This window comes from Rhinopithecus roxellana, chromosome 2, assembly GCF_007565055.1.
Source record: "Rhinopithecus roxellana isolate Shanxi Qingling chromosome 2, ASM756505v1, whole genome shotgun sequence".
NCBI classification, from domain to species: Eukaryota; Metazoa; Chordata; class Mammalia; order Primates; family Cercopithecidae; genus Rhinopithecus; species Rhinopithecus roxellana.
In genome coordinates this window covers 59,569,856-59,581,708 of record NC_044550.1, presented here as the reverse complement: position 1 = coordinate 59,581,708, position 11,853 = coordinate 59,569,856, and the positions used below count along the sequence as shown (strand labels likewise).

At 41.2% G+C, this 11,853-nt stretch overlaps 1 pseudogene across 1 annotated transcript; it reads left to right on the top strand.

Moving 5' to 3' along the window:
• The first annotated feature begins 9,481 nt into the window (after positions 1-9,481).
• LOC104677751 lies at positions 9,482-11,033 on the top strand (annotated as a pseudogene). Its single transcript, XR_004055427.1, has one exon. The product of XR_004055427.1 is annotated as a T-complex protein 1 subunit delta pseudogene (transcript).
• Positions 11,034-11,853: the final 820 nt, after the last annotated feature.

Here is an 11,853-nt window from a genome sequence, read left to right as displayed (position 1 = left end):
ACATACCCTGAAGACATTTTCCCCATTGTCTTGGCAATTAACATTTGACTCCTCATTGCTTATGCAAATTTCTGCAGCCTGCTTGAATTTCTCCTCAGAAAATGGGTTTTTCTTTTCTATCACATCATCAGGCTCCACATTTTCTGAACTTTTATGTTTTGTTTCCTTTATAAAACTGATTTCTTTTAAGAACACCCAAGTCAATTCTTGAACACTTTGCTGTTAAGACATTTCTTCTACCAGATACCCTAAATCATCTCTCTCACGTTTAAAGTTCCACAAATCTCTAGGGCAAGGGAAAATGCTGCCAGTTTCTTTGCTAAAGCATAACAAGAGTCACCTTTGCTCCAGTTACCAAGTTCCTTATCTCCATCTGAGATCACCTCAGCCTGAATGTCATTGTCAGCATCTTAGTCAAAGCCATTCAACAAATCTCTAGGAAGTTCCAAACTTTCCCACATCTTCCTGTCTTCTTCTGAGCACTCTAAACTGTTCTAACCTCTCCCTGATACCCAGTTCCAAAGTTGCTTCCACATTTTCAGGTATCTTTACAGCATCACCCCACTCCTGGTACCAATTCACTGTATTAGTCTGTTCTCACACTGCTAATAAAGACATACCTGAGACTGGGCGATTTATAAAGAAAAAGAGATTTAATGGACTCACAGTTCTACATGGCTGGGGAGGCTTCACAATCATGGTGGAAGGCAGAAGGTACATCTTACATGGCAGCAGGCAAGAGATAGTGTGTGCCAGGGAACTCCCCTTTATAAAACCATCAGAGCTCATGAGACTTGTTCACTATCACAAGAACAGCATGGGAAAAAAACGCCTCCATGATTCAATTACCTCCCACAAGGTCCCTCCCATGATACAAGGGGATTATTACACTTCAAGGTGAGATTTTGGTGGGGACACAGAGCCAACACATATCAGTGCCTCCTGTCCCATTATACCAAACAGGCACCAAAAAGAAAATCTTATTGTACAGACCAGGCAGATCCAAACTTTCTCTGTCAGGGCAACTCCCATTATGTAAAGCCTTCTCATTTACCTGAACCCTTGGCTCTTACCACTTGCCTGGCTCTCTCCCATACTTCCTGGCCTTTCCTCCTTTACTCTGCTTTTGGAACACTGCACAAATTTTTCAAGCCCTAAAAAATAAAAAAATAAAAAAATGAATACATCTTTGATGCCAAGACTCTCTGGAGGCCACCATCCTTCTTGCCCTCACCCTTTCCCTTTCATCTCCACTTTCTCAGTCCCTGGCCTCTCTCCAGTCTGCTACAATCCAGCTTCCTATTGAAAAACCCCCACCATTCCATTGAAACTGCTCTGGCTGATGTTACTAATGGTTTCCTAATTCCCAAACCCAATGGACTTGTTTGAGTCCCTCTCCCCCATACCTTATTGCCCTTTCTTCAGCCTCCTCATCCTTCATGTGTCAGTTCAGACCTCACTCTCTCCACTGAGCCTGCCCAGGGCCCTCAGCTGGGTTGAGTGGCCCCCAGGTCTCCCATGACATCCTGTTCTTGTCTCTACCATCTTCTCCACACACGGTATCACAACTATTGCTTATGACTCTGTCTTCCCCATTGAAAGTTAAAGACTGTGCCTCATTCACCTTTGTATTACAGTGCCCACTACAGCAATTGGCACACAATAAGTATGTGATAAATACTGATTAATAAATGAATGAATGAACCAACAATTAAGCCACCTTCTAAGTTTGTTAAGAGTGAGAAGGTCCAAAATTCTTCCAAAAGTCTTTTGTCCCAGAGCAGTAGCTTTATCCAGGAGGCTACCTTACATAATGCAAATTAAATCAGATTGGAGAGAAATGTATGCACTTTTCTCCTTTTCTTGCTGGACATTTAAAATGGGTTGGATTAATAATGTTCTTCAGTATTCACTGGTATATTTAAAAGATGCCCTCCCAAAATATTGTAAAGCTCCAATTATACAATAATGAAAGTACTCAGAAAGACTCTGCACTTGAAAGGGAGAGGAAAACCACACTAACAATGTAGTCCAGAGACTTGGAGCAATAGAAAAAACCCCAAAACATAATTAGGGGAGATAGGAAAAAATGGCAGGTAGGAGGCAGGACTAACTTGCAGCTCCTACTCAGACAGACAGAGCAGCATGTGGAGACCCACGTCATGAACTTTTGCTCCAAGAACCACCAGAGGAACATATCAGGAAACACAAGAGAATCCACAGATCATTTGAAGGAAGTGGACTGTTGCTGCAAGCTCCGTGGGACAGCCAAGAAAATGTAAGCCTGCTTGCTTTCTCAGCTGGAAAGCTTGTAGCCTGGGGCAAGTTCTCAGCCATGATCACTGGCTGCCTGGAAATAAACTTGGTGCTGTTGATGGGGCATGGTGGGAGTGAGACTGGCCTTTTGGGCTGTGGGCTATGGATTTCTCCCACTTTCATAGTGACCTGTGTGACACAGCAGACACAGCCATGATCCCCCTGAGAACATAACTCCATTGATCTGGGAACCAAACCCCTATCACCCACAGCAGCCACAGCAAGCCCTGCCCAAGGAGAATCTGAGCTCAGACATATCTAACCCTGCCCCTACCTGATGGGCTTTCTCTACCCGCCCTCGTAGCCCAAGACAAAGGACATAATCTCTTGGGAGCGCTATGGCCCCACCTACTGTGTGATCCTCCCTATATAACCAGAGCTGCTGCATTCTTGAAAGTACCACCTCCTGGCTGGAGGCCAACCAACACAAAACCAGCACATTTAACAAAAATACAATCAAGTACCCTCACAAAGTCCACTTCACTCCCCTGCTACCTCCACCAGAGTAAGTGCTGGTATCTACAGCTGAGAGACCTGAAGACAGATCACATCACAGGAATCTTTATAGATGGAGCCAGTACTAGCCCGGAGTCTGGTAGCTCTGCTGGGTGGCTAGATCCAGAAGAGAAATAAATATCACTGCAGTTTGGCTCTCAAGAACCCCCATCCCTAGGGGAAAGGGGAGAGCACCACATCAAGGAAGCACCCTGTAGGGCAAAAGAAGCTGAACAGCAGCCCTTGAGTCCCAGATCTTCCCTCTGACATAGTCCAAATGAAAATGAACCAGAAAAACAATTCTGGTAATATGACAAAACAATGTCCTTTAACACCCCCCAGAAGATCACACTAGCTCACATGCAATGGATTCAAACCAAGATGAAATCTCTGAAATACCAGAGAAAGAATTCAGAAGGTCGAATATTAAGCCAATCAAGGAGGCACCAGAGAACGGTGAAATTCAACCTAAAGAAACTTTTTTAAAAAGGATACAGGATATGAATGGGAAAACCTACAGTGAAATAGATAGCACAAATAAAAAGCAATCACAACTTCTGGAAATCAAGGACACACTTAGAGAAATGCAAAATGCACTAGAAAGTCTCATCAATAGAATCAAACAAGTAGAAGAAAGAACTTCAGAGCTTGAAGACAAGGTTTTCAAATTAACCCAATCCAACATAGACAAAGAAAAAAAATTTAATGAACAAAGCCTCCAAGAAGTTTGGGATTATGTTAAATGACCAAACCTAAGAATAATTGGTGTTCCCAAGGAAAAAGAGAACTCTAAAAGTTTGGAAAACATATTTGAGAGAATAATTGAGGGAAACTTCCTCAGCCTTGCTAGAGATCTAGACAATCAAATACAAGAAGTTCCAAGAATACCTGGGAAATTCATTGCAAAAAGATCATCACCTAGGCACATAATCATCAGGTTATGTAAAGTCAAGACAAAGGAATCTTAAGAGTTGTGGGGCAAAAGCACCAAATAACCTGTAAAGGAAAACCTATCAGACAGCAGCTGATTTCTCAGCAGAAACCCTGCAAGCTAGAAGGGATTGGGGTCCTATCTTTAGCCTCCTTAAACAATACAATTATCAGCCAAGAATTTTGTATCCAGTGAAACTAAGCTTCAAAAATGAAGGAAAGATATAATCTTTTTCAGATAAACAAATGCTGAGAGAATTTGCCATTACAAAGCCACCACTATAAGAGCTGCTAAAAGGAACTCTAAATCTTGAAACAAATCCTCAAAATACACCAAAGTAGAATATCCTTAAAACATACATTTCACAGGTCCTATAGAACAAAAATCCAATTTAAAAAAAAAAAGCTATTCAGGCAAGAAATAGCATGATGAATAGAATAGCCCCTCACATATCAATATTAACATTGAATGTATATAATGGCCTAAATGCTCCAGTTAAAAGATACAGAATGGCAGAATGAATAAGAACTCACCAATCAAATATCTGCTGACTTCAAGAGACTCACCTGACACATGAGGACTCACATAAACTTAAGGTAAAGGGGTGGAAAAAGATATTCCATATAAATGGACACCAAAAGCAATCAAGCAGGGGTAGCTATTCTTCTATCAGACAAAACAAACTTTAAAGAAACAGCAGTTTAAAAAGACAATGAAGGGCATTATATAATGATAAAATGACTAGTCCAACAGAAAAATATCACAATCCTAAATATATACACACTTAACACTGAAGTTCCCAAATGTATAAAACAATTACTGCTAGACCTAAGAAATGAGATAGACAGCAACACAACAATAGCAGAGGACTTCAAGTACTCCACTGACAGCACTAGAAAACTTCAAGACAGAAAATCAATGAAGAAACAATGGACTTAAACTATACCCTAGAACAAATGGACTTAACAGATATTTACAGAACATTCTACCCAACAACTGCAGAACATACATTCTATTCATCAGCACATGGAACATTCTCCAAGACAGACCATATGATAGGCCACAAAGTAAGTCTCAAAAAATTTAAGAATCAAAATTATACCAAGTACTCTCTCAGACCACAGTGGAATAAAATTGAAAATCAACTCCAAAAGGAACCCTCAAAACCATGAAAATGCGTGGAAATTACAAACCTGCTCCTGAATGATCACTGGGTCAACAATGAAATCAAGATGGAAATTAAAAAGTTCTTTGAACTGAACGATAATAATGGCTCAACCTATCAAAACCTCTGGGATCCAGCAAAAGTGGTGCTAAGAGGAAATATCATAGGATCAAATGCCTTCATCAAAAAGTATGAAAAAGGACAAACAGACAATCTTAGGTCATACCTCAAGGAACTGGAGAAACAAGAACAAACCAAATCCAAACCCAGCAGAATAAAAGAAATAACGAAGATCAGGGCAGCACTGAATGAAATTAAATGAAATGAAACTGAAAAAACAAACAAAAATACAAAATATAAATGAAACAAAAACTGTTTCTTTGAAAAGATAAATAAAACTGATAGACCATTAGCAAAATTAATCAAGAAAAGAAAAGAGACGATCCAAATAACCTCAATTAGAAATGGAACAGGCGATATTACAACCAATACCACAGAAATACAAAAGATCATTCAATGCTACTATGAACACCTTTATGTGCATAAACTAGAAAACCTAGAAGAGATGGATAAATTCCTGAAAATACACAATCCTCCTAGATTAAACCAGGAAGAAATAGAAACTCTGAACCAATACAATAATAAGCAGTGAGGTTGAAATGAAAATTTAAAAGATATCAAGAAAAAAGGTCCAGGACCAGATAGATTCATAGCTAAATTATATCAGACATTCAAAGAAGAATTGGTACCAATCCTATTGACACTATTTCAAAAGATTGAAAAAGAGGGAATCCTCCTTAAATCATTCTATGAAGCCAGTATCACCCTAATACCCAAACCAGGAAAGGACATAACAAAAAAAGAAAACTACAGAGTGATATCCCTGATAAACATACATGCAAAAACTCTCAACAAAATACTAGCTAACCAAATCCAACAGCATATCAAAAAGATAATCCACCATGATCAAGTGGCTTTCATCCCAGGGATGCAGGGATGGTTTAATAATCCACAAGTCAATAAATGTGATATAAACAGAATTAAACATATAAACAGAATTAAAAATGAAAATCACATGGTCATCTCAATAGACACAGAAAAAGCATTTGAAAAAAAACCAGCATCCCTTTATGACTAAAACCCTCAGCATAATTGGCATAGAAGGCACAAACTTTAAGGTAATAAAAGCCATCTATGACAAACCCACAGTCGACATCATACTGAATGGGGAAAAGTTGAAAGCATTCCCCTGAGAACTGGAACAAGTTAGGGATACCCACTTTCACCACTTCTTTTCAACATAATACCAGAAGTCCTAGCAGAGCAATCAGACAAGACAAAGGAATAAAGGGCATCCAAACTGGTAATGAGGAAATTAAACTGTCTCTGCTGATGACATGATCACATACCTGGAAAACCCTAAAGACTCATTCAAAAAGCTCCTCAAACTGGTAAATAAATGCAGTAACATTTCAGGATAAGAAATCAACATGCACAAATCAAAGCCCTGCTATACACCAACAGCAACCAAGCTGAGAACCAAATCAAGAACCCAACCGCTTTTATAATAGCTGCAAAAATTAAAATAAAATACTTAGAAATATACTTAACCAAGGAGGTAAAAGACCTCTGCAAGGAAAACTACAAAACACTGCTGAAAGAAATCATAAGTGACACAAACAAATGGAAACATCCCATGCTCATGGATTGGTAGAATCAATATTGTGAAAATGAACATACTGCTAAAAGCAATCTACAAATTCAATGCAATCCCCATCAAAATACCACCACCATTCTTCACAGAACTAGAAAAAAAAAATCTGAAAATTCATAAGGAAACCAAAAAAGCCCACATAGCCAAAGTAAGACTAAGCAAAAAGAAAAAATCTGGAGGCATTACATTACCTGACTTCAAACTATACTATAAGGCCATAGTCACCAAAACAGCATGGCACTGGTATAAAAACAGGCATACACACCAATGTAACAAAATAGAGAACCCAGAAGTAAAGCCAAATATTTTACAGTCAACTGATCTTCGACAAAGCAAACAAAAATGTGAAGTGGAGAAAACTTATTCAACAAATGGTGCTGGGATAATTGGCAAGCCACATGTAGAAAAATGAAACTGGATCTTTTAAAGTGGCATAGTAGTGTGGCTGGCAAGATGGCCAAATAGGAACAGCTCCAGTTTGCAGCTTCCAGTGAGATCAATGCAGAAGGCCAGTGATTTCTGCATTTCCAATTGAGGTACCTGGCTCATCTCATTCGGACTGGTTAGACAGTGGGTGCAGCCCACAGATGGTGAGCCAAAGCAGGGTGAGGCTTCACCTAAGCTAGGAAGCACAGGGTGTCAGGGAACTCCATCCCCTAGCCAAGGGAAGCCATGAGGGACCCTGCTGTAAGGGATCGTGCACTCCAGCCCCAGATACTGTGCTTTTCCTACAGTCTTCGCAACCCGCAGACCAGGAGATTCCCTCAGGTGCCTATACCACCGGGGCCCTGGGTATTAAGCACAAAACGGGGCAACCCTTTGGACAGACACCGAGCCAGCTGCAGGAGTTTCATTTCATACCCCAGTGGCATCTGAAATGCCAGCGAGACAGAAGCATTCACAACCCTGGAAAGGGAGCTGAAGCCAGGGAGCCAAGTGGTCTAGCTCAGTGGATTCCCACCCCCACGGAGCTAGGCAAGCTAAAATCCACTGGCCTGAAATTCTCGCTGCCAGCACAGCAGCCTGAAGTCAACCTGAGATGCTTGAGTTTGGTGGGGGGAGGGGCGTCTGCCATTATGGAGGCTTCAGTAGGCAGTTTTTGCCCCACAGTGTGAACAAAACTACCGGGAAGTTCGAACAGGGTGGAGCCCACCACAGCTCAGCAAAGCCACTGTAGCCAGACTGCCTCTCTAGATTCCTCCTCTCTGGGCAGGCCATCTCTGGAAAAAAGGCAGCAGCCCCAGTCAGGGGCTTATGGATAAAACTCCCATCTCCCTGGGACAGAGCACCTGGGGCAAGGGGCGGCTGTGGGTGCAGCTTCAGGAGACTCAAACATTCCTGGCTGCTGGCTCTGAAGAGAGCAATGGATCTCCCAGCACAGCACTCAAGATCTGCTAAAGGACAGACTGCCTCCTCAAGTGGGTCCCTGACCCCTGTGCCTCCTGACTGCGAGACACCTCCCAGCAGGGATCAACAGACACCTCATACAGAAGAGCTCTGGCTGGCATCTGGAGGGTGCCCCTCTGGGATGAAGCTTCCAGAGGAAGGAGCAGGCAGCAATCTTTGCTGTTCTATAGCCTCCATTGGTGATACCCAGGCAAACAGGGTCTGGAGTGGACTTCCAGCAAACTCCAGCAGACCTGCAGCAGAGGTGTCTGACTGTTAGAAGGAAAACTAACAAACAGAAAGGAATAGCATCAACTTCAACAAAAAGAACATCCACACAGAAACCCCATCCGAAGATCACCAGCATCAAAGACCAAAGACAGATACATCCATGAAGATAAGGAAAAACCAGCACAGAAAGTTTGAAAATTCCAGAAACCAGAATGCCTCTTCTCCTCCAAAGGATCACAACTCCTCACCAGCAAGGGAACAAAACTGGACAGAGAATGAGTTTGACAAATTGACAGAAGTAGGCTTCAGAAGGTGGGTAATAACAAACTCCTCTGAGCTAAAGAAGCATGTTGTAACCCAACTCAAGGAAGCTAAGAACCTTGAAAAAAGGTTAGATGAATTGCTAACTAGAATAATCAGTTTAGAGAAGAACATAAATGACCTGATGGAGCTGAAAAACACAGCACGAGAACTTCGTGAAACATATACAAGTATCAATAGCCAAATCAATCGAGTGGAAGAAAGGATATCAGAGATTGAAGATCAACTTAATGAAATAAATCATGAAGACAAGATTAGAGAAAAAAGAATGAAAAGGAATGAACAAAGCCTCCAAGAAATACGAGACTATGTGAAAAGACCAAACCTACATTTGATTAGTGTAACTGAAAGTGATGGGGAGAATGGAATCAAGACAGAAAACACTCTTTAGGAGATTATCCAGGAGAACTTTCCCAACCTAGCAAAACAGACCAACATTCAAATTCAGGAAATACAGAGAACACCACAGATACTCCTCAAGAAGAGCAACCCCCAGACACATAATCATCGGATTCACCAAGGTTGAAATGGAGGAAAAAATGTTAAGGGCAGCCAGAGATAAACACCAGGTTACCCACTAAGGGAAGCCAATCAGACTAACAGCGGATCTCTAGGCAGAAACCCCACAAGCCAGAAGAGAGTGGGAGCCAATATTCAACATTCTTAAAGAAAAGAATTTTCAACCCAGAATTTCATATCCAGCCAAACTAAGCTTCATAAGCAAAGGAGAAATAAAATCCTTTACAGAGAAGCAGAAGGTTCATGACAGCAATGGGGGCTTACCATTATTACTCTGCAGCCGGCCAGAATCCAGGTCTATCCGTCCTTCCCAGGCCCACCCAGACCCAGCCAAGTTTGCTACGCCTGAGAATGTGGCATCCCAGATAGGGGTGCCTGCCAGGGCTGCCAGCAGCCACGGGAAAGGCGCCTATCAGGACCCCAACAAGCCAGCCCAGATCCTCTTCAGCAACATTTCCACTGCCAAAGCGGTTGCTGAAGCTATTAGAACAAGCCTTGGACCAAAAGGAATGGATAAAATGATTCAAGATGGAAAAGGTGATGTAACCATTACAAATGGTGGTGCTACCATTCTGAAACAAATGCAAGTATTGCATCCAGCAGCCAGAATGCTGGTGGAGCTGTCTAAGGCTCAAAATATAGAAGCAGGAGATGGTACCACATCAGTAGTCATCATTGCTGGCTCCCTCTCAGATTCTTGTACCAAGCTTCTTCAGAAAGGGATTCATTCAACCATCATTTCTGAGTCATTCCAGAAGGCCCTGAAAAGGGCACTGAAATCTTGACTGACATGTCTTGACCTGTGGAATTGAGTGACAGAGAAACTTTGTTAAATAGTGCAACCACTTCACTGAACTCAAAGGTTGTTTCTCAGTATTCAAGTCTGCTTTCTCCAACGAGTGTAAATGCAGTGATGAAAGTGATTGACCCAGCCACAGCTACCAGTGTAGATCTTAGAGATATTAAAATAGTTAAGAAGTTTGGTGGGACAATTGATGACTCTGAGTTGGTGGAAGGGCTGGTTCTCATCCAAAAAGTGTTAAATTCCGGCATAACCAGAGTTGAAAAGGCCAAGATTGGGCTTATTCAGTTTTGCTTATCGGCTCCTAAAACAGATATAGATAATCAAATACTGGCTTCTGACTATGCCCAAATGGACTGAGTGCTGCCAGAAGAGAGAGCCTGTATTTTAAATTTAGTGAAGCAAATTTAAAAAACAGGATGTAATGTCCTTCTCATATAGAAGTCTATTCTAAGAGATGCTCTTAGTGATCTTGTATTACATTTTCTCAACAAAATGAAGGTAATGGTGACTAAGGATATTAAAAGAGAAGACTTTGAATTTATTGTAAGACAATTGGAACCAAGCCAGTTGCTCATATTGACCAATTTACAGCTGACATGCTGGGCTCTGCTGAGTTAGCTGAGGAGGTCAATTTAAATGGTTCTGGCAAACTGCTCAAGATTACAGGCTGTGCCAGCCCTGGAAAAACAGTTACAATTGTTGTTTGTGGTTCTAACAAACAGGTGATTGAAGAAGCTGAGTACTCCATTCATGATTCTCTATGTGTTATTGGTTGTTTAAGAAGAGGGCTCTTATTGCAGGAGGTGGTGCTCTAGAAATAGAGTTGGACCTATGATTAACTGAATATTCACAAACACTGAGTGGTATGGAATCCTACTGCATTCGTGCTTTTGCAGATGCTATGGAGGTCATTCCATCTACACTAGCTGAAAATGCCTGCCTGAATCGCATTGCTACAGTAATAGAACTAAGAAATCAGCATGCCCAGGGAGAAAAAAATGCAGGCATTAATGTCTGAAAGGGTGGTATTTCCAACATTTTGAAGGAACTGGTTGTCCAGCCTCTGTTGGTATCAGTCAGTGCTCTGACTCTTGCAGCTGAAACTGTTCGGAGCATTCTGAAAATCAGTGATGTGGTAAACACTCAATAATCTGGATAACTGACTACCACCATTATATTCACCAGTATTGCGGCTGGAGTGGAAGAAGATCACCTTGGTGCTCCTTGTTTGGAAGATTATTTCCTCTGAATTTCTGGGCTTGGTCTTCCAGTTGGCATTTGCCTGAAGTTGTATTGAAACAATTTAATGAAAATATTAAATATTTGGTTTCAAAAGGCAAAAAAAAAAGTCCTTTACAGACAAGCAAATGCTGAGAGATTTTGTCACCACCAGGCCTGCCTTACAAGAGCTCCTGAAGGAAGCACTTGACATGGAAAGGAAAAACCAGTACCAGCCACTGCAATAACATGCCAAATTGTAAGGACCATCAACACTATGAAGAAACTACATCAACTAAAGGGAAAAATAACCAGCTAGCATCATAATGACAGGATCAAATTCACACATAACGATACTAATCTTAAATGTAAATGGGATAAATTAAAAGACACAGACTGGCAAATTGCATAGAGTCAAGACCCATTGGTGTGCTTTATTCAGGAGACCCGTCTCATGTGCAAAGACACACATAGTCTCAAAATAAAGGGAGGGAGAAATATTTACCAAGCAAATGGAAAGTAAAAAAGAAAAGCAGGGGTTACAATCCGAGTCTCTAATAAAACAGACTTTAAACCAACAAAGAGCAAAAGAGACAAAGAAGGGCATTACATAATGGTAAAGGGATCAATTCAACAAGAAGAGCTAACTATCCTGAATATATATGCACCCACTAGAGGAGCACCCAGATTCATAAAGCAAGGTCTTAGACACCTACAAAGAGATTTAAACTCTCACACAATAATAGTGGGAG